The 24,868-nt window shown below is 46.0% G+C and overlaps 1 protein-coding gene across 1 annotated transcript in view; it reads left to right on the top strand.

Annotated features, from left to right (window-relative positions):
- The first annotated feature begins 5,405 nt into the window (after window positions 1-5,405).
- capn5a (calpain 5a) overlaps window positions 5,406-24,868 on the top strand; it is a 107,894-nt gene continuing 88,431 nt past the window's right edge. The window contains exon 1 of the mRNA XM_072576846.1: window positions 5,406-5,566. The gene's annotated coding sequence lies outside the window, so the exon portion shown is untranslated. The remainder of the gene's footprint in view (window positions 5,567-24,868) is intronic.

The raw sequence follows: 24,868 nt of genomic DNA on the forward strand, positions 1-24,868 counted from the left end.
GGCTCAAAGGTAGAAGACAGAGGGTGGTGGTGGAGGGTTGTTTTTTAGACTGGAGGCCTGTGGCCAGTGGAGTGCCACAAGGATTGATGCTGGGTCTTCTACTTTTTGTCATTTACATAAATGAATTGGATGTGAGCATAAGAGGTACAGTTAATAAGTTTGCAGATGACACCAAAATTGGAGGTGTAGTGGATAGTGAAGAGGGTTACCTCAGATTACAACAGGATCTTGACCAGATGGGCCAATGGGCTAAGAAGTGGCAGGTGGAGTTTAATTCAGATAAATGCGAGGTGCTGCATTTTGGGAAAGCATATCTTAGCAGGACTTATACACTTAATAGTAAGGTCCTGGGGAGTGTTGCTGAACAAAGAGACCTTGGAGTGCAGGTTCATAGCTCCTTGAAAGTGGAGTTGTGGGTAAATAGGATAGTGAAGAAGGCGTTTGGTATGATTTCCTTTATTGGTCAGAATATTGAGTACAGGAGTTGGGAGGTCACGTTGCGGCTGTACAGGACATTGGTTAGGCCACTGTTGGAATATTGCGTGCAATTCTGATCTCCTTTCTATCAGAACGATGTTGTGAAACTTGAAAGGGTTTAGAAAAGATTTACAAGGATGTTGCCAGGGTTGGAGGATTTGAGCTATAGGGAGAGGCTGAACAGGCTGGGGCTTCGGAGGCTGAGGGGTGACCTTATAGAGGTTTACAAAATTATGAGGGGCATGGATAGGATAAATAGGCAAAGTCTTTTCCCTGGGGTCGGGGAGTCCAGAACTAGAGGGCATAGGTTTAGGGTGAGAGGGGAAAGATATAAAAGAGACTTAAAGGGGCAACTTTTTCACACAGAGGGTGGTACGTGTATGGAATGAGCTGCCAGAGGAAGTGGTGGAAGCTGGGACAATTGCAACATTTAAGAGGCATTTGGATGGGTATATGAATAGGAAGGGTTTGGAGGGATATGGGCCAGGTGCTGGCAGGTGGGACTAGATTGGGTTGGGATATCTGGTCAGCATGGATGGGTTAGACCGAAGGGTCTGTTTCCATGCTGTACATCTCTATGACTCTGTGATTATGACTCTATCTGTGTCCCTTTGCAGGCTCCTCCTGTCTTCTTGACAACTTGCTTTCCTCCCTATCTTTGTACCATTGTCAAATTTAGGAATTGTATCTTCAGTCCCTTTATCCCAGTCATTTGTATAAATTGCAAAATGTTGATGAGCCAACACTGGTCCCTGTGGCGCATCACTTGTTGCCAATCTGAAAATTCATGGAGTGAGCCTCAAACCCAGAGTTTCTGATTCAGAGGCAGGGACATTGTTCCTATTAAAATTATAAGCCACCTTCATTACAGTGAAACTCCCCACAGTAGTATTATCAGATACTGAGTCAAAGAAGGACATGCCAACTAGCTGACCTGAGGCCTTACAGCATTTTCAGTTTTCAATTACAATTTCCAGCATCTTATTAATCTTATTGTTCTACCCTAAACCACTTGAGATCAGCTTGACAGCAATCTTCCTCCTTTTCTTCCATGAGACATGTGTATCGCTGGTTGGGTTCCAATTTATTCTGGATTAGTGGTGCTGGAAGAGCACGGCAGTTACCTTCCAATTTATTGCCCATTTTTATTTGCCCATTTGCTCTGTTTGCCTCTGTTTGTAGGAGGGGATGGTGAGCTGCATTCTTGAACCACTGCAGTCCTTGGGTTGTAGGGACCTTGCGGTTAGGAAGGGAAATCCAGGATTTCGGCACAGTGCCACTGGAAGAATGGCAGTATATTTCCAAGTCAGGAAGGTATGTGGTTAGAAGGGAATTTTGAAGGTGGTGGTGTCCCCATGCATCTGTTACTCTTGTCCTTCTAGATGGTAGAGGTCAGAGGTTTAGAAAGTGGTGCTAAAGGAGCCTTGCTGCAGATCATCTTGTAGACAGTGTATGCTGCTGTGTTAGTGTTGAAGGGAGTGAATATTGAAGGTGGCTGATGAGGTGCAAGTTCAGTAGGTTGCTTTGCCTGGGTGGTGTCAATCTTCCTCAGTATTGTTGGAGTTCCACTCATTCGGGAGAAAGTGAGGACCGCAGTTGCTGGAGATCAGAGTCGAAGAGTGTGGTGCTGGAAAAGCACAGCTGAGGCAGCATCTGAGGAGCAGGAGAATCGGTATTTCTGGCATAGGGCCTTCATCAGGAATAACAGTCCTGATGAAGGGCATATGCCCGAAACATTGACTCTTCTGCTCCTCGGGTGCTGCCTGACCAGTTCCACTCATTCAGGCCAGTGAAGAGTATTCCATTACATTCCTGACTTTTGCCTTGCAGGTGGTGGGCAGGATTTGGGAGTCAAGAGGTGAGCTACTTTCTACAGGATTCCTAGCCTCTGACCTGTTCTTATAGTCACAGAATTTATATGGCTGATCCAGTTCAGTTGCTGGTCAATGGTAATTGTTGCTGATTTTGCAGATGAGGAGAGGCAAGGGGACAAGCTAAAATACCCAGAAACTTAGACTTTGGCTGTGGGTGGCCATTAGCACCATGGTCTCTCAGGCACTAAGTTCAAGTCCCAGACTAGGATTTGAGTCTAGAAACCAAGGGTTACACTTCATTGTGATACAGATGAAGTGTCTCTCTATCGGAGCTGCTATCATTTGGATGAGCTGTTCTTGCTGGGTCTCGTACATTCATGCAGAAAGATCCGATGGCATGATTTTGAGGCAGAGCAAATGAGATCCCCCGGCTAAATGTTTGTCCCCCACTGACCATTACAAAAACTCCTGGAAGCCTAGAGTGTGGAAAGAGGCTATTTGGTCCATTGAGTCTGCATCATCCCTCTGAAGATCATCACACCCAGACCCAGCACCTCCACCCTATCCCCATATTTACTGTGGCTAATACATCTAACCAGAACATCCCCGAACACTATGGGTAAGTTAGTTTGACCAATCCACCTAACCTGCACACTGTGAGAATAAACCCAGGTGGACTCAGGGAGAATGTGCAAACTCAAAAGTGTCAGTAAGTCAAGGCTGGAATCAAACTCAGGTCCCTGGTGCTGAGAGGCAGCAGTGCTAACCACTGTGCCATTGTGCCAGCTTCATTGTTTACATAGAACCTAGAAAAGTACAGCACAGAACAGGCCCTTCATCCCATGATGTTGTGCCGAGGATTAATCCTAATGTAAAATAAAATAACCTAACCTACGCACCCCTCAGTTTGTGGGAGCTTGCTGGGTGTAAATTAGTCGCTTATTTCTGATATTATAGCAGTATCTTTAATCACTTAAGTTGCCAGATCCTCCTCGTTTGTTCAGTTTGGGGTGATTAGTCCACCCCTCAGACTGCAGAGGGGAACAGCCCTCGATAACATGCAGCATTGTCTATGTCTCTCCCCAACAGAGGGGAGGCTGCACTGAGGCCCCATTGCTACAGGGATAGGCCATTTAGGACTGAGAGAGGAGAAATGTCTTCACCCAGAGAGTGGGGAGCCTGGGGAATTCTCTACCACAGAAAGCGGTTGAGGGCGAAACATTGAAATGTTTTCAAGAAGGCGTTAGATGTAGTTCTTGGGGCTAAAGGGATCAAAGGGTGTGGGGAAGAAAGTGGGAACAGGGCACTGAGTTGGATGATCAGCCGTGATCATATTGAATGGCAGAGCAGGCTCCAAGGGCTGAATGGCCTACTCCTGCTTGAGTTTTTGTTGTTCCAATATGTGTTCAACAAGGACCACTCTTGCTGTGGTAGTTCAGAGCCTGCCTTTCTACAGACGAGCTTTGTCGCGAGCTTTATTGATGAACTTCCCTCTATCCCATTCTGTGGTCCAAATGATGTTTTACCAGTGGGGCTTGTTTGGAAAGCGCACTCCAGATGGGGCACTGAGGTGGGTAGGTTACTGGAGTGGGCAGTGCAGGTGGTTACAAGCAGTTTGTGGGACTTAATCAGTCATAGCGTCATAGAGGTGTACAGCACGGAAACAGACCCTTCAGTCCAACTCATCCATGCCGATCAGATATCCTAAATTAATCTAGTTCCATTTGCCAGCATTTGGCTCATGCCCCTTTAAACCCTTCCTATTCATACACCCACCCAGATGCCTTTTAAATGTTGTAATTGTACCAGCCTCTGCCACTTCCTCTGGCAGCTCATTCCTTACACGCACCACCCTCTGCATGGAAATGTTACCTCTTAGGTTCCTTTTAAATCTTTCCTCTCTCACCTTAAACCTATGCCCTCTAGTTTTGGACTCCCCCCAACCCAGGTAAAAGACTTTGGCTCTTCACCCTATCCACGCCCCTCATGATTTTATAAACCTCTGTAAGGTCACCCCTCAACTTCCGAGATCAAGGGAACGTAACCCTGCAGATGAGTTGGTTGGAGTGATGTTTGCGAGGACAGGGAGACTAGGGAATGGGGTCCTGTGGAGGGTTCCAGAGAGTGCTGGAGAAACTCAGCAGGTCTGGTAACACCAGTGGAGAGAGAAGCAAAGTTAATACTTCCAACGGTTTACAACTGCTCTTCAGAACTCATGCTCATTTCTGCATTCAGTGGAGTGTCCACATCAAGACTATAACGCCATAAGGTGTGGGAGCAGAATTAGGCCATTTGGCCCATTGTGCCTGCTCCAGCATTCAATCATGGCTGATGTGCTTCTCACCCCCATAACCCTTGATTCCCCTTACTAATCTAATCAAAAAGGATTCTGTAGGCTGAAGTTGGGGGTTAAAGAAAAGCAAATCATCTTTTTTTAAGAATCACTGAACTCATCGAAGATAGGAGCACGAGTAGGCCATTCAGCCCTTCAAGCCTGCTTCACCATTCATTGGGTTCCTAGCTGTCATTGCGCTCAATCTTACTCACCTACATACCCCCCTACCTCCCACGTTCCCTTCAGCCACAAGAGCTACAGCTACCTCCTTCTTCAAATGTTTTAGCCTCAACTGCTTTCTATGACAAGGGTCCCCACTCTCTGGCTGCAGAAAGTTCTCCCCATTTCAGTCTTAAAAGGTTTACCCCTTTAAATCATGACCCCAGGTTCTGGACTGCACTCCCCCGACCACCACCATCGGGAACATCCTTCCTGGACCCGCTGTGCTCTCCAGCATTTGTTGTTTTCAGTATAGATTCCAACATCTGCAGTCATTTCGCTCCTACCTATCTGCATTTAACCTGTTTAGAATTGTTTTATCGCCCCCCAAACCTCCAGTGTGCACAATCCTAACCTAATCAATCATAAACCACAGGATTGGTACACAATCAGTTCTCTCTCCACAGAAGCTGTCATACTTTGCTGAGTTCCTCCTGCAATTTCTGTTTCTTTTTTCCAGCGCTCTCTCTCTGCCCAATGAGAACTACAGTTCCCAGCCTTTATCTAACGTGTGTGTGTGTCTGTATTATAATAAAGCCAGGATACATGCGCAGCGGCGTTTCCACACTCCTCCCACTCAGGGGGTGAGGAGTATTTGTGGGTGAAAGCGAGGAGCAGTAAGTGTCCAGTCTGGCTCAGTTCCCCAGTCCAGACAGCGCTTCGACAGCCCAGCAGAGGCCAGCAATCTGCAGCCTACCGGGACGCTTCGCTCTCTTGGGAGGTGAGACCTTAGCAGAATTCTCCCGGGCCCTTCCTTATCCCTCACAACAATCGGATACAAACCAGATACTTCCAATTCGGCATCCCCACTCCCTGATCGGATACAATGTTGCTGCTGTTGAACTGTAACAAAGTGGCGGGGAATCAGTTCATTCAGACTCCCGACTCTTAGGGGCGAGAGGGCTGAAAGATGTCTTTTTTTATTGTTCACGCCGACTTGTTAGATTGTAACTCCTTTCCTAAAATGTTAGATTTGAACATACCGTTCACCAGTCTTTCTATGTTGGTGCGTTTTGCGAGATTGTAACTTTTAAGGCGGGGTCTGCAGTGTAAACGACAGGGGACACACTTTCTGTTTATTTCAGACTGTAGATTGTCGTAATTCCGGGTGTATACACCATCCAGAGTTTCGTAAGTTTGACAGGTTTTGGAACCAGAGAGATCGGATCGCTCGTTAAATCAATATCTCTTGGTGACTCATGGAGTGTTTAATGCCATCTGGGGGAGGGACATGCACTTTTCGGTGACATTTAGCGATATGCTTCCTCCTCTCTCGTTGTAACCCGAATGTGATAGACTTGACCTCTTGTTTTGCAATGTGTCCTGTTTGCATCTTTTGTGGTCAGGGTTTAAGAAAGGGAGAAGTTGCTGCGAAATCGTACAGTTTGGAAGAAAACCCTATTTACCGGAGCTGTTTATAAATTAATTCTTCAAATGAATTTCCTGTTGCAACTTATTTCAGTGAGAACTCTCCAGATCATATACATGCACTGTCTACTTTTACCAACACTGTCAAACTTCTGTTCCCCTGATCAATGACACTGTAAACTGATGTTCCTTCCTCACTTTATCCCTCTTCACTTTAAACTGTACGTAGATGAGGTGCAGACACAGGGACTGCTCTCTCATTAGAGAGGGGGAGATGACAGCTGGTGGTTTACCCTGAGGGTCACCGTGCCTCAGGTAAAGGGAGAGGTTGAGAAGGAGGGTCCTTCATTTCAGTCTTTGCAGGAATTGAACTCATACTGTTGGTGTCATTGTGTGTTGTGAAGCAGCCAACTGAGCTAACTGACCCTGTGAATACAGAGATGCAACATTAGCAGAGCTAGCAATATCTGTGAAAGAGAGGTTCACACACACAGAAGCAGAGCTAACTTTTCAAGTCAATGACCTTTCATTAGCCGTGTTCTGATGTTTCTAGCGTTTTCTGTTGTTATTTTAGATTTCCAGTAGTTTGCTTCTGGAACCTGGGTGAAGATGAAAAATATAGCTAACACCTTTCTGGGCTACAGTTTGCACAAATGCTGTTGTGTTTCGCCCCCGGCATGTGCAAGTAGGAGGGTCAGTAGTTTGAAAGTGGTGCAGCTCATTCTGTGAAATTTAAATTGGAATCTTTTCGTTGTTCTGAACATTATCCACCCTGATTATCGGAGATATGTTCAACACAGAGAGCAGGTCAAAGTGCAGTTGAAGCCATTATCATACAAATTATGAATGTCTAACTTACAAATGCTCATACTTACGAACGTGATCCTATACATGGGTGTGATTTTAAAGACGCAATCTCTGAAGATTTATGGCTTTTTATATTATCCTCCATGGTGTTCCAACTTGTGTACAAATCGATTTGCAAACCCATTTCACAACCAATTGGGGCTATTTTTCCTGGAGTGTTGGAGGATGACCTTACAGAAGTTTATAAAACCATGAGGGGCATGGATAGAGTGAATAGCCAAGGTCTTTCCCCAGGGTAGGGGAGTCCAAAACTAGAGGGCATAGGTTTACGGTGAGAGGGGAAAGATTTAAAAGGGACCTCAGGGACAATTATTTTGTGTAGAAGGTGGTGCGTGTGTGGAATGAGCTGCCAGAGGAGATGCAGGGGTCAGTACAATGGCAACATTTAAAAGGCATCTGGATGGGTATATGAACAGGAAGGGTTTAGAGGGATATGGGCCAAGTGCTAGCAAATGGGGCTAGATTAGGTTGGGATATCTGGTTGGCATGGACGAGTTGGACTGACGGGTCTGTTTCTGTGCTGTACATCTCTATGACTCTATATCATTCTCTGGGCAAAGTGACTGAAACAGTACACAATACTCTACATGTAACGTCATCTCTGAATACAATTACAACAAGATATCTTTCTTCCTGTACTCAAAATCCTCGCAATAAAGGCCACCACACTCTTCTGTGTTTAAGAACTGGCTAGTTCAGCTAGAGATGTGAGATTTCTTTAGCTGCTGTGTATGGTTAGCAGAGTTTGGAGGGAGGGTGGTTGGTTAGTCAGCTCACAGAAAGGTAAACACCAATAGACAGCCATGATAGCCTTCAGCAAAACCTGTCTCCTAGTTTCTGATATTCCAATCAGGCCTGCGGCATGAATCAAGCTGCTTCACTCATCCTCCAGTTATGAAATAATTTGGAGCACGGCCAAGATTAAATGGGCTTGCATAATATTGTCAGGCTGCTGAGAAGGATGCAGTCCACAACATAAGCTTATGTAGTAGAAAAAGAGACCATTCTGCCCATTGTTCCTGTACCAGAAAGAGTTATACAATTAGTCCCACTTCCTTCTCATCCCCCCCCGACACACACACACACACACACACACACACACACACACCACCTCAAATCCCACAGATATTACCCTTTCATGTATTAACACCATTCCCCTTTGGAAGTCCCCAGTCAATCTGCCCCTGCCATCCCCTCAGGCAGCATGTTCCAAATTGATAATAATTCCTCTCATGTTCTAGGGTGGAGGCTTCAGGTTGAACCAAAACAATGAACTCTGTTCTGCCCCACAGATGCCGCCCAACCTGCTGAGTATTTCCAGCATGTTGTGTTTTTATTTCAGATTTCTAGCATCCATAGTACTTTATTTTCCTTCCTCATTTCTCTTCCTTGGTTCTGTGTCTTTTGTTTCCTGACCTCTCCACTGGTGGAAGTTTGAAATGTCCATAATGACCCTCATTTACTTTTCCCAATGCACCATAGAAAGCGTTCTATCTGGATGCACCATGGCCTGGTATGGCAACTTCTTTGCCCAGGACTATAATAGACTACAGAGAGTTGTGAACACAGCCCAGTCCATCACGCAAACCAGCCATCCATCCATTGACCTCATCTATATATTGCCACAGAAAGGCAGCCAACATCATCAAAAACCTCTTCCACCTTGGTCGACTGCCCCCTTGACCATGACCCCAACCCCATCACCAAACCATCATCTCCCAGACCATACAGAACCTCATTACCTCAGGAGATCTCCCACCCACAGCTTCCAACCTCATAGTCCGGGAACCCCGCACTGCCCGTTTCTACCTCCTCCCCAAGATCCACAAGCCTGACCACCCTGGCCGACCCATTGTCTCAGCATGCTCCTGCCCCACTGAACTCATCTCTACCTACCTCGACACTGTCCTATTCCCCCTAGTCCAGAAACTCCCCACATACGTTAGAGACACCACCCATGCCCTCCACCTCCTCCAAGACTTCCGTTTCCCTCGCCCCCAATGCCTCATCTTCACCATGGATATTCAATCCCTCTACACCTCCATCCGCCATGACCAGGGCCTCCAAGCCCTCCATTTTTTTCCTCTCCAGACATCCCCAACAGTACCCTTCCACTGACACTCTCATTCGTTTGGCCGAACTGGTCCTCACCCTTAACAATTTCTCCTTTGAATCCTCCCACTTCCTCCAGACCAAAGGGGAAGCCATGGGTACATGTATGGGCCCCAGCTATGCCTGTCTCTTTGTTGGCTACGTAGAACAGTTGATCTTCCGTAATTACACCGGCACCACTCCCCACCTCTTCCTCTGCTACATTGATGATTGCATTGGCGCCACCTCGTGCTCCCGTGAGGAGGTTGAGCAATTCATCAATTTCACCAACACATTCCACCCTGACCTTAAATTTATCTGGACCATCTCTGACACCTCCCTCCCCTTCCTGGACCTCCCCATCTCCATTAATGATGACCGACTCAACATTGACATTTTTTACAAACCCACCGACTCCCACAGCTACCTGGATTACACCTCTTCCCATCCTACCTCTTGCAAAAATGCCATCCCGTATTCCCAATTCCTCTGCCTCCACCGGATCTGCTCCCAGGAGGACCAGTTCCACCACAGAACACACCAGATGGACTCCTTCTTTAAAGACCGCAATTTCCCTTCCCACGTGGTTAAAGATGCCCTCCAACGAATCTCGTCTACATCCCGCACCTCCGCTCTCAGACCCCACCCCTCCAACCGTAACAAGGACAGATCCCCCTGGTGCTCACCTTCCACCCTACCAACCTTCGCATAAACCAAATCATCCGCCGACATTTCCGCCACCTCCAAACAGACCCCACCACCAGGGATATATTTCCCTCCCCACCCCTTTCCGCCTTCCGCAAAGACCGTTCCCTCCATGACTACCTGGTCAGGTCCACGCCCCCCCTACAACCCACCCTCCCATCCTGGCACCTTCCCCTGCCACCGCAGGAATTGCAAAACCTGCGCCCACACCTCCTCCCTCACCTCCATCCAAGGCCCTAAAGGAGCCTTCCACATCCATCAAAGTTTTACTTGCACATCCACTAATATCATTTATTGTATCTGTTGCTCCCGATGCGGTCTCCTCTACATTGGGGAGACTGGGTGCCTCCTAGCAGAGCACTTTAGGGAACATCTCTGGGACACCCGCACCAATCAACCACACCGCCCCGTGGCCCAACATTTCAACTCCCCCTCCCACTCTGCCGAGGACATGGAGGTCCTGGGCCTCCTTCACCGCCGCTCCCTCACCACCAGATGCCTGGAGGAAGAACGCCTCATCTTCCGCCTCGGAACACTTCAACCCCAGGGCCTCAATGTGGACTTCAACAGTTTCATCATTTCCCCTTCCCCACCTCACCCTAGTTCTAAACTTCCAGCTCAGTAACTCTCTCCATGACTTGTCCAGACTTGTCCTACCTGCCTATCTCCTTTTCCACCTATCCACTCCACCCTCTCCTTCTTGACTTATCACCTTCATCCCCTCCCCCACTCACCCATTGTACTCTATGCTACTTTCTCCCCACCCCCACCCTCTTCTAGCTTATCTCTCCACGCTTCAGGCTCACTGCCTTTATTCCTGATGAAGGGCTTTTGCCCGAAACGTCGATTTTGCTGCTCCTTGGATGCTGCCTGAACTGCTGTGCTCTTCCAGCACCACTAATCCAGAATCTGGTTTCCAGCATCTGCAGTCATTGTTTTTACCTCATAATCTCTTCCAAGCTCTTCTGTCAAGCAGAAGATACAAAAGCTTAAACATGTACCAACAGATTCAAGAACAGCTTCTTCCCCGCTGCTGTTAGACTTCAGAAACGCCCTCTCAAATTTTAAATTTAATGTTGATCTCACTGTTTGCGCACCCTTTCTGCAGCTGTAACATTGTATTCCTTGCTCTGTTCTATTACCCTAACGCACTTTATTGTTTGACCTGCTGTACTGCACACAAAACAAAACTTTTCACAATACTTAGATACAATAATAAATCAAATCAAATCAAATCAAATCTTAGCTTTATACCTCTTCCCTTAAGTCCATCCCCCTGGTTATTGGGCCCGCTTACAATGGAAAATAAAACTGCCTTCGAATCCAAATCTGAAGAAGGGTCACTGGATCCGAAACTCTGATTTCTCTTCACAGATGCTGCCAGACCTGCTGAGTTTTTCCAACAATTTCTGTTTTGATTTGTTTCTGCTTTCGAATCCGTCCTATCTCTGCCCATCTAAGAAGTAGGGAATCCCTTTAGCTTCTCTTAAAAACTGAAAGAACTGCGGATGTGGGAAATCAGAAACAAAACCAGAAATTGCTGGAAAAGCTCAGCAGGTCTGGCTGGATCTGTGGAGAGCAATCAGAGTTAATACAGTGACCCTTCCTCAGAAATCAGTTGCTGAACTTTTCTAGCATTTTCTGTTTTTTGTTGCTTCTAGCCTCTCTAACGTTTACACGTAACTCCAGTCCCCTGATCCTTGGGAGTATCTCCAGCAATTCCATTGGGATGCTGTGTTATTGAAGAGAAGGGATGATCAGTGCTGTAATTATAAGCTTCCTTCCCATCTCAGTCTGTACTTGAGAAGAGGAAATTGTTAGAGTATTCGCAGGCTTTGTCTTTGTGATTTCCCTTCTGTCTTTCAGGTCTGAGATTATGGGATAACCAAAATCACAAGACAGGGTAATGACCATTTCTGTTTCCTCTGGCTTTCCTGGTCAATAACCTATCATTATGTATGTCTTCACCATATTGTACACTTCAATAGCAGCTCTGAGTGGCTGCAGCTTGAGCTGGATGGGGAGGCATTAAATGTTGACATGTCATTACCAACCTGGTGATTTTTAAAATGCGGATTAATCACTAAGTGTGCAGGTTGGGTCATTATGGAGCATTTTCAGATGTGGCTTTTCAAAGCCTGTGGTTCCCAGCTCCAGTTGATCTTGAGTAACCCCACCTCCCTGGAGTTTAGACTGCCCCAAATGATGCACAGGTTCTAGGTTGGCACAGCCAGCACAGTCCTGAGGGAGTGCCACCTGGTCGCAGGTGGTGACGTTGAGGCCCCGTCTGTCTTTGTGGGGAGGGTCATCCTAGGAACGTGAAAATAAACCCATGGATACTGGAAATCTAAAACACAAGGAGAAAGTGCTGGAGAGACTCAGCAGGTCTGGCAGCATCTGTGGAGAGAGAAACTGAGTTAACATTTCAAGTCATGTGACTCTTCTTCAGAATGGACCTGGAAAGTTAACTCTGCTTTCTCCCTCCATGGAACTCCTCACACCTGTTTCTCTCTTTCTGTCTCTCACTTTCTTTCTCTCTCTCTCTCTCCTCTGTCTCTCTCTCTCTCTCTCTCTCTCTCTCTCCACCCTCTTTCCCCACCAATCCCCTAAACCTATATCTGAAATTACACCAAGGAGACACTGAATGGTTTATCTATCTGCAAGCCCTTAGTAGCTAAATAATGGTGACTTAAATTGCTGTCTCGTTGGAAGGGAAGGCCAATGCTATGTGGAAAACCCAGAGCTGTAAGATCTGGCGTCAGGCTGAGAGTACAAGCCCACTGGACAAAGATGCACTCTTCCTCAGTTACCACTACCTCCCCCACTCCCCAATATTTGTGCTCCATCTACAACCACAATCTCGCATCACCCCCTCCCCCACGGAGACCCCCACCTTGTATATACTTGAGTTGCTCAGTGTGGTGGTATTCTCTGTAGTTACAGTGGTGGCTTCCATACTTGGAGTACAGAGCTGGGGGCCTGTTGTACTAGGTACTGTTTCTGAATGGTGTACACGTTCATGTTACATTGACTTCACCCATTGATTTCTCTCCAGCTTTCGAGAAGAGTAGGTGTATCTTTACTAGATTCCGAAGGTACATGTCATAATGCCTGGCGAAGTGTAGTTGAACCTATTGCTTTCATGAAATGAACCTTCTTTAGATTAGATTAGATTACTTTCAGTGTGGAAACAGGCCCTTCGGCCCAACAAGTCCACACCGCCCCGCCGAAGCGCAACCCACCCATACCCCTACATTTACCCCTGACCTAACACTACGGACAATTTAGCATGGCCAATTCACCTGACCTGCACATGTTTGGACTGTGGGAGGAAACCGGAGCACCCGGAGGAAACCCACGCAGACACGGGGAGAACGTGCAAACTCCACACAGTCAGTTGCCTGGGGCAGGAATTGAACCCGGGTCTCTGGCGCTGTGAGGCAGCAGTGCTAACCACTGTGCCACCGTGCTGCCCACATGAACCTTCTTCTTACCTAAGAACAGTAGATACTCTGTACCATTGTGTATCCTCTACACCAATCACTGGAAGATTCAAGGAAAAGGTGCATTGGGCAGCAGATTGCCTCTGGTGATACATATTGGTACAGATAGCAATTTATCACAAAGTGCCATACAGAAGTGGTTATTTGGAAGGTACCAGAGTCTCTGCTTCACCAATTCTCCAGTAGCTCAAAAAATCCAAGGCTAGGGAGGGAATCTCACCATAAAGCAATGATGCTGTTCTTTCCTGCATCTTATTTAGTGGGTCCAGGCTCCACAGTGCCCCATAAGATCCAACCGATTACCTCTTGGGTTACCTGCATTGGTCTCATGACAATCCAACCAGCCTGAGTTTCTGTCAGATTTCAGTCAATGTGACCCCCATATTATTGGCTTCAGAATGCCAGGCTAGTCTAGCCTGGGATGGGGTCACAGCCACAACACATTGAACAAATAGTGAAAGGACTGTGCAATCCATGGGCCAAGTGTGGAGGGAGATCTACTATCAGTGTTAAACTAATTATTAGCAAAATTGTCGTCATTGTTGACTGGAGTCAAGTTGGAGCAGGGGAATATTGACAACTAACCCCAGGAAATTGGGTATAGAGCTGTATACAATCCATGAGGGATCTACCCAGAGCAGGTGGAACTAAACTGTTCCCATTGGCAGAGATGTTTAAAGTTATTGGTAAAAGAATCAAAGATGGCACGAAGAGTGGTTTAGCCAGTGAGTGGTTAGGATCCTGAATGAACTGCCTGAGAGAGTGTCTCGATTGATCCTACCACATTCATAAAGAAGCTGGATAAGCACCTGAAGGGAAAATAAAAATGTCAGCGCTACAAGGGAGAGGTACAGAAGTGAGATGCCTTAAATTACTCTTGCAGAAAACCAGTATGTACGTGATGGGCTGAGAAGCCTCCTTCTGATCTGAAACTATTTTGTGGTTCCAATCTGTTTACATTGTAGTTCAGGTTGTGTTGCTTAGATGCATGAGGTTGCAAATTCTTTGCATTTGCTTCCATACAATACCAAACAGCTGACAAGAGCCACAGGCGGAAAGTACCTGACGTGTTTCCTAGTTATAGTCCCGGTGCAACTCTGCCTGAGTAGTTGGTGACCTAAAGGGACACAATTAAGGAACGTCATGGGCAGCACGGTGGCTCAGTGGTTAGCACTGCTGCCGCACAGCGCTAGGGACCCGGGTCTGATTCCAGCCTCGGGCGACCGTCCATGTGGAATTTGATGATTCTCCTCATGTCTGTGTGGGTTTCCTCCGGGTGCTGCGGTTTCCTTCCACAGTCCAAAGATGCGCAGGTTTCATGGACTGCCCTATAGTGTCCAGAGGTGTGCAGGCAAGCCATGGTAAATACAAGGTTACAGGGGTAGGGTGGGATGCTCTTCAGAGGGTCACTCGCTGGATCGAATGGCCTCTCCCTGCTTTGTAGAGATTCTGTGATCTTACACAACAGTGGCATTTATAAATGACCATTGTGGATAGCAATGTTGCAAATCGCTTCATATGATTAATTAAAACAAAGTGCTGTAGACTGGAAATTGCTGAAAAAAAACTCCGCAGTAGACCAGCAGGAGGCTGGGAGGATACAGCAAGCCAGGGAGTATCAGGAGGTGAAGTCAATGTTTCAGGTGTTAACCCTTCTGTAGGCATTCCACCCTCGGGTAGCTGTCTGTGTGGAGCATTCTCCCTGTGTCTGCATGGGTTTCCTCTGAGTGCTCTGGTTTCCGTGCGCAGTCCAAAGACGTGCAAGTTAGATAGGTTGGCCATGCTAAATTGCCCCGTAATGTTTAGGGATGTGTCGGCTGTGTGGATTAGCCATGGGAAATGCAGGGTTCTAGTAATAGGGTAGGGATGGTGGGTCTGAGTGGGCTTCTCTTCAGAGGGATGGTGTGGATTTGATGGGCTGAATGGCCTGCTTCTGCACTATAGGCATTCTCCAATAAATTACATTTGGAGTGTAATAAATGTTAACATTGGCAAGTTACTGTGGACCAACAAGAGCCCTCATAGCCTCCTGGGTTAACATGTGTCTGAGGTTGGAAAGGAGTGCAGAAAAATGGATGCCAACAATTTTGGAACAGTGCCTTTGTTTCCTCACTTACTGGAGTTTATTTGCTAGTTTATTTGTGAGTCTTTGACTGTGGTTGAGTGGTTAGCCCTGTTGACTCTGTGAGTCAGAGGTTGTGGATTCCACACTTCAGAAACCTGGGCACAAAATTACAGCTGATTCTCCCAGTACTCGGACAGTGGGAGTGGTTCAAGATGAGGTTCAAAACTAAAGCCCCATCTACACAGTTGTGAAAATGTAAAATATTCCATCGCACTGCTTCCAAAAACAGCAGAATAGTTCTCCAGAGTTTCTTGGCCAATATGTCTCCCTCGACTGTCATGAATAAAACAATCTGGACAGTGTCCTCTTCGGTAGGCGTTCGCTGAGTGCAGATTTGCAGCTACATTTCCTGTCACTGTGACTGCAAAAATATTTAATTTGTTACAAAGGTCAGTTTGTTCATTGTTTGTATGGTGTGTTGGTACATCCCAGTGTAGATGTGAAATGCAGGAACAGACTATTAAACTGTCGCCATGACAGTGCTAATCTGCAGTGTATTTGCTGTCTAGCTTTCACAAAGTGCTACTCAACTCAGTTATAACTTTCACAACCTACACCAAGCACAGTGTCTGTTACTGTCTGATAGGACTGAGGACAAGGGCTGAGGATATGACTAGCATTTCTGCTTGTTTGGGCAAGCCAGCTTAAGTGAGTGTTTTGTAGCTTTTAAGAAATCCCTTGGGGCATAGAGTTGTCTGCCTTCAACTACTGGCTCCTAGTTCTGGAATTTGATTGCTCAAACTCCCTGCCTCCTTTTTCTTCCTTTTACGGTACTTGTTTTAAAAAGCTGCTTCTTTGGTCACCTGTTCAAAATCTCCTGATGTCATTTGCAACCAAACCTTGTTTGATAAAACTCTTCTGAAGTATATCAAGATGCCAGGGTGGTTCAGTGGTTAGCACTGCTGCCTCACAGCGCCGCGGACCTGTGTTTGTTTCCAGCCTCAGGTAGCTGTCTATGTGAAGTTTACACATTTGCCCCATGCCTGCTTGGGTTTCCTCACACTGTCCAAAGATATGCTTTCCTTTATTGGTCAGTGCATTGAGTGTAAGAGTTGGGAGGTCATGTTGCAGCTGTATAGGACATTGGTTAGGTCGCTTTTGGAATGTTGCGTGCAATTCTTATCCTATTGGAAGAATGTTGTGAAACTTTAAAGGGTTCAGAAAAGATTTTACATGGATGTTGTCAGGGTTGGAGGATTTGAGCTACAGGGAGAGGCTGAACAGGCTGGGGCTGTTTTCTCTGGAGTGTTGGAGGCTGAGGGGTGTCCTTTCAGAGGTTTACAGAATCATGAGGGGCATGGATGGGGTAAATAGACAAGGTCTTTTCCCTGGAGTGGGGGAGTCCAGAACTAGAGTGCATAGGTTTAGGGTGAGACGGGAAAGGTATAAAAGGGACCTAAGGGGCAGATTTTTCACGCAGAGGGTGGTACATGTATGGAATGAGCTGCCAGAGGAAGTGGTGGAAGCTGGTACAATTGCAACATTTAAAAGGCATCTGGATGGGTATATGAATAGGAAGGGTTTGGAGGGATATGGGCCGGGTGCTGGTAGGTGGGACTAGATTGGGTTGGGATATCTGGTTGGCATGGGCGAGTTGAACCAAAGGGTCTGTTTCCATGCTGTACATCTCTATGACTCTGTGTGCAGGTTAGGTGGATTAGCCTTGGGAAATGTGGGGTTACAGGATGAGGTGGGATGCTCTCCAGAGAGCTGGTGATGGGCTGAATGGCCTGCTTCCACATTACAGGGATTCTATCAATCTATATTTTGCTATATAAATGGAAGTTGGTTCTTTTTCCCCCTTTAGTGACTACAGATTATACAACAGGCTTGGGAAGCTGTCCAGCCTGTTCCTCCTCCTGCCCTAAGGGTTCATTGTATGGCTGGTACCTCCTACATGTGGCTATTCTCCATTTCTTACTGACAAAGTTAAGAATGGATATGTGAAACCTGAATGATACTGTATTCAATGTTCAGTGCACACTGGCCCTACAACTTAGGTCAGAACCTAGTTCTGTCACCCCAATACTCATTGACCACTCCCCACTTGCTCCCAAGTCACCAGCTCCTGCCTGTCACCATTATCAGAACAGATTCTGCAGCCTGTCAGCCCTCTTGTTGTCATCTAATATAGTCTGAAGGAATGCTTGAGACTGAATGAATGAGGGGAAAGGTGATAGATATATTATTTAAACATCAGTTGGGTTTGATGGTGGGGAAAAAAGGAGGCTCTCTTGTGGTGCAGTGATGATGTCCCTCCCCCTGGACTGGGAGGCCGAGGTTCAGGTCCCATCTACTCCAGAGGTGTGTAATAACATCGCTGAACATATTGATTAGGAAAAACAGGTTCAGTTTTTTTAAAGGAGAAAGTGAGGACTGCAGATGCTGGAGATCAGAGCTGAAAATGTGTTGTTGGAAAATCGCAGCAGGTCAGGCAGCATCCAAGGAGCAGGAGAATTGTCGTTCGGGCATGAGCCCTTCTTCTGGATTCCTTTTCCAGCAACACATTTTCAGCTCAATTTTTTTAAAAACTGGATTTGAATTGGTTACATTAAAGGAGTGTGGCTAACAAATAAAGCTCATGTTAAATGTATAGATGTGGCACTTTCTCCTTTTACTATAAATTCTGTGTCCTGACTATAAACCTGCCCACTCGCTATCTGATGAAGGAGCAATGCTCCGAAATCTTGTACTTCCAAATAAACCTGTTGGACTGTCACTGGTGTTAATCAGGCAAAAGTGAGGACTGCAGATGCTGGAGATCAGAGTCTAGATTAGAGTGGTGCTGGAAAAGCACAGCAGGTCAGGCAGCATCTGAGGAGCAGGGAAATCGACATTTCGGGCAAAAACCCTTCATCAGGAATAAAGAGGGATTTTGTGATGAAGGGCTTTTGCCCAAAACGTTGATTCTCCTGCTCCTTGGATGCTGCCTGACCTGCTGTGCTTTTCCAGCACTACTCTGATCTAAACTCTGATCTTCAGCATCTGCAGTCCTAACTTTTGCCTAGTTAAACTGTTTAATCTTTTTCATAAAGCAAACCCCTCAACTCTGGAATCAATTTTGTGAACCTTCCCTAATCATTTTATCAGTTGAGGTAGCCTAGAGACAACAATTTTATGGAAGAGGGGCAAAGTGGGCGGGGGGTCACGAGAGGTGACAGAGTAGGAAGAAGAACAGAAGTCATTGCAGGAAGAGTCAGGTTCTGATTGGACAGACGAGTAGATCCATGGGAAGCAGATTATTCCAGTTGGGTGGCAGTGATGGACCAATGGAGGAAGTGGTGTGGTCAGCCATGTCAAAGGTTGCAGTGCAGTTGAAAACGACATAGAGGGGTAATTTACATAAGGTGATTTTAGTGACTGGGATAAGAACCATTTTGGTTGAGGGATGTGGGGGGTGGGGGGTGGGGGGGGGGAGGTGGAGTGGGTGTAGAATGCTGGTTGGAAGGATTCAAGTGTGGAATGTCTGGGAAAAATAGGTCCTGATTTGAGGCAACAACATATTTAAGGGCCTTTGAGAGAAAAAGGTGGTTGGATTAGGAGGGTAGTTTGTAAAGATGGAGGCATCTGTGTTGTTTTGTTGTGGAGAGGAGGACAACACCTGGAGAGAGAGTGAGAGATCCATTTTACAATATTGGTTCATGTAGGAGCTAGAGGCTGAGGCTGGGTGATCAGTTCAATGGGAATAGGAGAGAGTAAATGGAGAGTGTGCCTCCTGGAGAGAATGAGCTCTGAGTCAGAAACTAGAGGAAGAGTCAGGGTTGGGTCAAGGGAGAGTTTGAGAAGAGGTTTGGTCAGCTGGGAGAGAGGGCCACCTCAGAGACAGCTGATTGGATAGTCAGCGTCTCTGTCAGAAAGCATCCAGGGGCTCATGGTCTGAGACAGGTGAGATCAAGATAATCCTGTGTGATAATGACTACCCAAATCATCACTCGGTTTATGTTGCACAAACTCATTTACAGGCCAATAGTCTCCATGATTGGCTCTGAAAAGGGTCCAGTCTACCACTAATTACTCTGGTCAGGGAAGGTGGGGGTTGAAAGTGTGGTGCTGGAAAAGCACAGTCTGTCAGGCAGCATCCGAGGAGCAGGAGAGTCGACGTTTTGGGCATGACCCCTTCATCAGGAATGTTATGCCCGCGACATCAACTCTCCTGCTCCTTGGAAGCTGCCTGACCTGCTGTGCTTTTCCAGCGCCACACTCTCTACTCTGATCTCCAGCATCTGCAGGTGTCTCAGATATTTGAACCACAGATGAAACAGCTACCTGTGCTGTTACCTTGGAGTAAACAAAGTGGTTTTGGTGAGTTTACAGCACAGGAAGAAACCTTTCCCCTCAGCAGAGGGACCAAGAACAAATAAAGGCAGAGGGCATATACGTAAAGTCAGCATAGCCCCACTTTCTTATTTGTGAGAGATGATTGGTAGTGTGTTTAACCCAAGGGTTCACCACATCTTAGCTGAGGTTAAGAAGGTGGGATTGTCATGGTAACCTCAGCTGGCACAGGAATTGAACCCACACTCTTGGCATCACTAGCAAGCTATCCATCGTGATTGGATCAAAGTTGGTCAGGTGGATTAGATTAGTTTAGATTACATTACATTACATTGTGGAAACAGGTCCTTCGGCCCAACAAGTCCACACCGACCCGCCAAAGCGCAACCCACCCATACCCCTACATTTACCCCTTACCTAACACTACAGGCAATTTAGCATGGCCAATTCACCTGACCTGCACATGTTTGGACTGTGGGAGGAAACCGGAGCACCCGGAGGAAACCCACGCAGACACGGGGAGAATGTGCAAACTCAACACAGAGAGTCGCCTGAGGCGGGAATTGAACCCGGGTCTCTGGCGCAGTGAGGCAGCAGTGCTAACTGCTGTGCCACCGTGCCGCCCACATGATCTCATTGAGTATGACTGGGGCTATTAACCTGGGTCGATCAGGGAGCCCTGGCTGACTGATATAAACAGGAGTGTTTTCTGTGAGAAACCTAACAACTTGCCTTTTTATTTCACTATAACTTGATTCTAGACTGTATGACATCACTTATCATATTAATGACGACAGTGAGGTAAAGGATATACATAAAAGCCTGAAGCCCTGTTTATAGTAATGTTGTCTGAAAGCTTTGTGCAGATGATAAAAAAAGAAAGAAACAAAAATAAACAGGAGTGTTGCAGGATGGGTGGTCGGAAGGTGTGTCAGGGCAGACCGAGAGCTGGAAGGGGTGTTGGGGTGGGCTGCCTTAGAGTGGCCGGAAGGTGGGAGGGACAGGTGGGTTGCTGGGGTCTGTATCTTATGCGCTGTTTTTATGTAATTGTCTTATTTGTACTTGTCATTGTTACTGTTTTGTTATTGAAAGTGGGATTTGAGGTTAGTCCTCATTTCCATGAAAACTGGTTGAAAGATAGGGTTTGGGGCCTGGTTTTGCTGCTCCTCTCCCTTGTAAAATTGCTGCTTCTTTGTATACAGCTGTCAATATTAATTGTTTTGTAAATTGTGATTGTTTAATTAAAAAAAATCAAAAAGAAAACAGGAATGTCAGAGATTCTTCTCAGTCGAGGGACTGGCTCTGAGCTGGTTGGTCAGAGCCCATGTACATGCACGTGTAAATAAAGGGTGACTTGGTGACAGAATACTGCTTTTGGAGACTTATTTCACTTTCCAACCAGCTGGTGTGGATGGAAGGTTAGTTAGCTGACAGGAAACACACAGTAGGCATAAATAGGTCTCCTTCCGTTTCACAAAATGCAATGTGTGGTGTGCTTGGTGCTTGGGCCTCAATTTTATTTAGTTTTTATATAAATGACTCAGGGCTGAGGAAAAAAGGGATCAGAGGCATGGTTGATAAAATCCCTGATGATATAAAGATGGGTGGAAAGTTGAGTTGTGAAGTGGACATAAGGGAGCAGTAGGGCTTTTGCCCGAAACGTCGATTTTGCTGCTCCTCGGATGCTGCCTGAACTGCTGTGCTCTTCCAGCACCACTAATCCAAAATCTGGTTTCCAGCATCTGCAGTCATTGTTTTTACCAAAGGAATATATATGTTAATTAAGTGGGCAGAGAATCTGATAAATGGAGCGTAATGACAGATGTCCAGCAGCCGTTTGAAGGATAGTGCCTAGGATACACGATGGAGTATTCTTCATGAGAATAGAAATCCAGGAAACTGACGGAGAAAACAACCAGAGTACACCATAAGAGGCAGAAAAATATACTTTGGTCAGCATGCGATTCTTCACTCAGGAGCCAGATTGTAGCAGAAGCTGAAAAGCCTGCAGAACCAGTCACAGAAAGAGCAGTGCTGGGGGATGGGCTCAGACGTACATAAACCTCTTTCTTAGTTCCTTTGTGGGGATGCGGAGGATGTGACAATTTGAGAGTAACTTTGATATTGAGTTGCAGCAGCTGCCTTGAGGCGTAGTTTGGTACAGAGTCATGTTAGATCCAGAGAGATCCCAGGAGCTTTGAAGCCATATTTGAGAAAAGACCAAGAACTCAGTGAGGAAAGGAGGGGTGGAGGGGGGAGGTGGTAAATGATGGTTTAAACTGTGTCTGTACGACACACACACTAGTACAGCCAGAGGAACATGAAGAGTGCAGGTTAAAGTGTTGCTGTAGCAGTGATGGCCAAAAATGGAGAGGCACACTGAGGGGATACCCTCAGAAGATGTTTTGAACCTATGCTTTGTCCCATATATCATCAGAGGTGCTGCCTCTTTATGAAAAAAATCATTCATTGGATGTCGGAATTGCTGTCTAGACCAGCATTTACTGTCCATCCCCACCTACCCAAAAGGGCAGTCTCAAATCACCTGTGGGTCTGGAGTCAGGTAAGACTGGGGCTGTTTTCCCTGGAGTGTCAAGGCTGAGAGGTGACCTTATAGAAGTTTAAACAATCATGGTGTGGAGGTGCCAGTATTGGACTGGAGTGGACAAAGTTAAAATTCACACAACACCTGGTTAAAGTCCGACAGGTTTATTTGGAAGCACTAGCTTTTGTCCTTTGTCAGGTAGCTAGTGGGGCAGGATTGTAGGACACAATTTATAGTAAATGACCATAGTATCATACAACTGATGCAGTTTATTGAACAAACATAGATCACCGTTATGTCTTTAAACACTTAAATAAGTTTCATGTTTCGATTCATTAATATGTAAATCCCAGACCTTCCTTCAAGTCCCATTCTGCTCCAAAAGCTTGTACTTTCAAATAAACCTGTTGGACTATAACCTGGTGTTGTGTGATTTATAAAATCATGAGGGGCATGAATAGGGTAAATAGACAGGGTCTTTTCCCTGGGGTGGGGGAGTCCAGAACTAGAGGGCACAGGTTTAGGGTTAGAGGAGGAAGATTTAAAAGGGACCTGAGAGGTAACTTTTTCACGCAAAGAGTGGTATGCATATGTAATGAGCTGCCAGAGGACGTGGTGGAGGCTAGTACAATTACAACATTTCTGGCAAATGGGACTAGATTAGGTTAGGATATCTGGTCGGCGTGGATGAATTGTACTGAAGGGCCTGTTTCTGTGCTGTACATCTCTATGACTCCACGACTTCCATAATGGACATTGGTGAGCCAGATCAGCTTTTCCTAATGGTCGACATTTATTAAATTCAAATACTATCATTTGCCATGGTGGTCCCCAGAACATTACCCAGGTCTCTGGATTAATAGGTTAACGATAATAGCACAAGGCCTTTACCTCCTATGTCCTTATGTCTATTGACTCCCTGAGGCCCTTTCGATCTTCCCTACAGGGATGCCCTGTTATTACTTATTTTTAAACTCATTTGTAATATTAATGTCTGAGACCAGTGTTAGGAACTAAATTATAATGCTTTACTATAAAACAGGAATAAAAAGTCAAGTTGTTTAGAACCTTGGTCAGTTTGAGGTGGAAATTACTGATCTGGTGATTAGTTCTGTTCACTCAATTAGGAGTTTATTTTACATTGTGCAATAAATGCTATATTGTGCATTTATATCAAACACTTGACAGCATTGGATATGGATTAGAGTGGTGCTGGAAAAGCACAGCAGTTCAGGCAGCATCCAAGGAGCAGGAAAATAGACGTTTCGGGCAAAAGCCCTTCTTCAGCCCTTCATCCTCTATTCCTGATGAAGGGCTTTTGCCCAAAACGTCGACTTTCCTGCTCCTTGGATGCTGCCTGACCCGCCGTGCTTCTCCAGCACCACTCTAATCCAGACTCGGGTTTCCAGCATCTGCAGTCCTCACTTTTGCCCAGCATTGGATATGGCTCAGCGGTTAGCCTTCTCACCTTCTGAACCTGGACTTTTCAAAGTTCAAGACTCACTCCAGAGACCCAAGATAAAAATCTAGCGGACGCTTACTATAAGGTGTTGTCTTACAGATGAGACTTTAATCTCTCTCAGGTGCCCAAACCATCCTCTCAGGTATAAAATACTACGTTTTTAAAATTCTGCCTTTTTATTTTACTGTATTTCAAAGAAGCAAAGGAGTTAGCCCTGGTGTCCTGTTCAATATCTAGCCATAAATCAATATCATGAAAAGGACCTGGTCAGTTTTAATACATTTTGAAGAAGCACAGTTGTTAACCTCTTGTGTCCTGGCCCATATCTGTCCATAAATCAATGTCACAAAAAAAGGATCTCGTCAATATCTTGTGGGAACTTGCTATGAATAAATTTGGTGCTATAAAAGATAGAATTTCAAAAATGCAGTGTTTTACACCTGTGAGGGTAGATGGGGTGTTGGTTCAAATGTCATCCAAAGGAGGCCCTGCTGGTTTCATCTGTTACCACAGTTATTTCTGTTAGGATTATTGGTAGAAAGTTTCACACAAAACAACTTTTCAACCCAGAAGGCGGCAGTTCAGTCTTGACTTACTGTCTCACTGAAAACCCTATCCCCGTTAATCCCAAACTCCAGATCTTTCACGATATTAGTCTCCAGCAAGTTCATGGAGAAAGTGAGGACTGCAGATGCTGGAGGTCAGAGTCAAAAAGTGTGGCGCTGGAAAAGCACAGCCGTTTGGGCAGCATCTGAGGAACAGGAGAGCTCATGATGAAGGGTTTATGCTCGAAAAGTCAACTCTCCTGCTCCTTGGGTGCTGTCTGGCCTGCTGTGCTTTTCCACTTTTCAACTCCAGCAAGTTCATGCCCAGATACTTTTAGAAAGTTCCTGTGAAATCTGAATCTCCAACTCTTCTTTGTGTCAACAATGTTACGGGATGATCAATCGCATTGTTGGGGCTAAGAGAAACAAGTGGTGGATATTGCTTGTTCTTGAATGCTGTTGTGGCGCAGGGTAGTGTCCCTGCCTCAGGTCAAGAAGGCTCAGGTTCACATCCCATCTGCTTCAGAGGTTTGTAAT

This window comes from Chiloscyllium punctatum, chromosome 9 (assembly GCF_047496795.1).
Source record: "Chiloscyllium punctatum isolate Juve2018m chromosome 9, sChiPun1.3, whole genome shotgun sequence".
In the NCBI taxonomy this organism is placed as follows: Eukaryota; Metazoa; Chordata; class Chondrichthyes; order Orectolobiformes; family Hemiscylliidae; genus Chiloscyllium; species Chiloscyllium punctatum.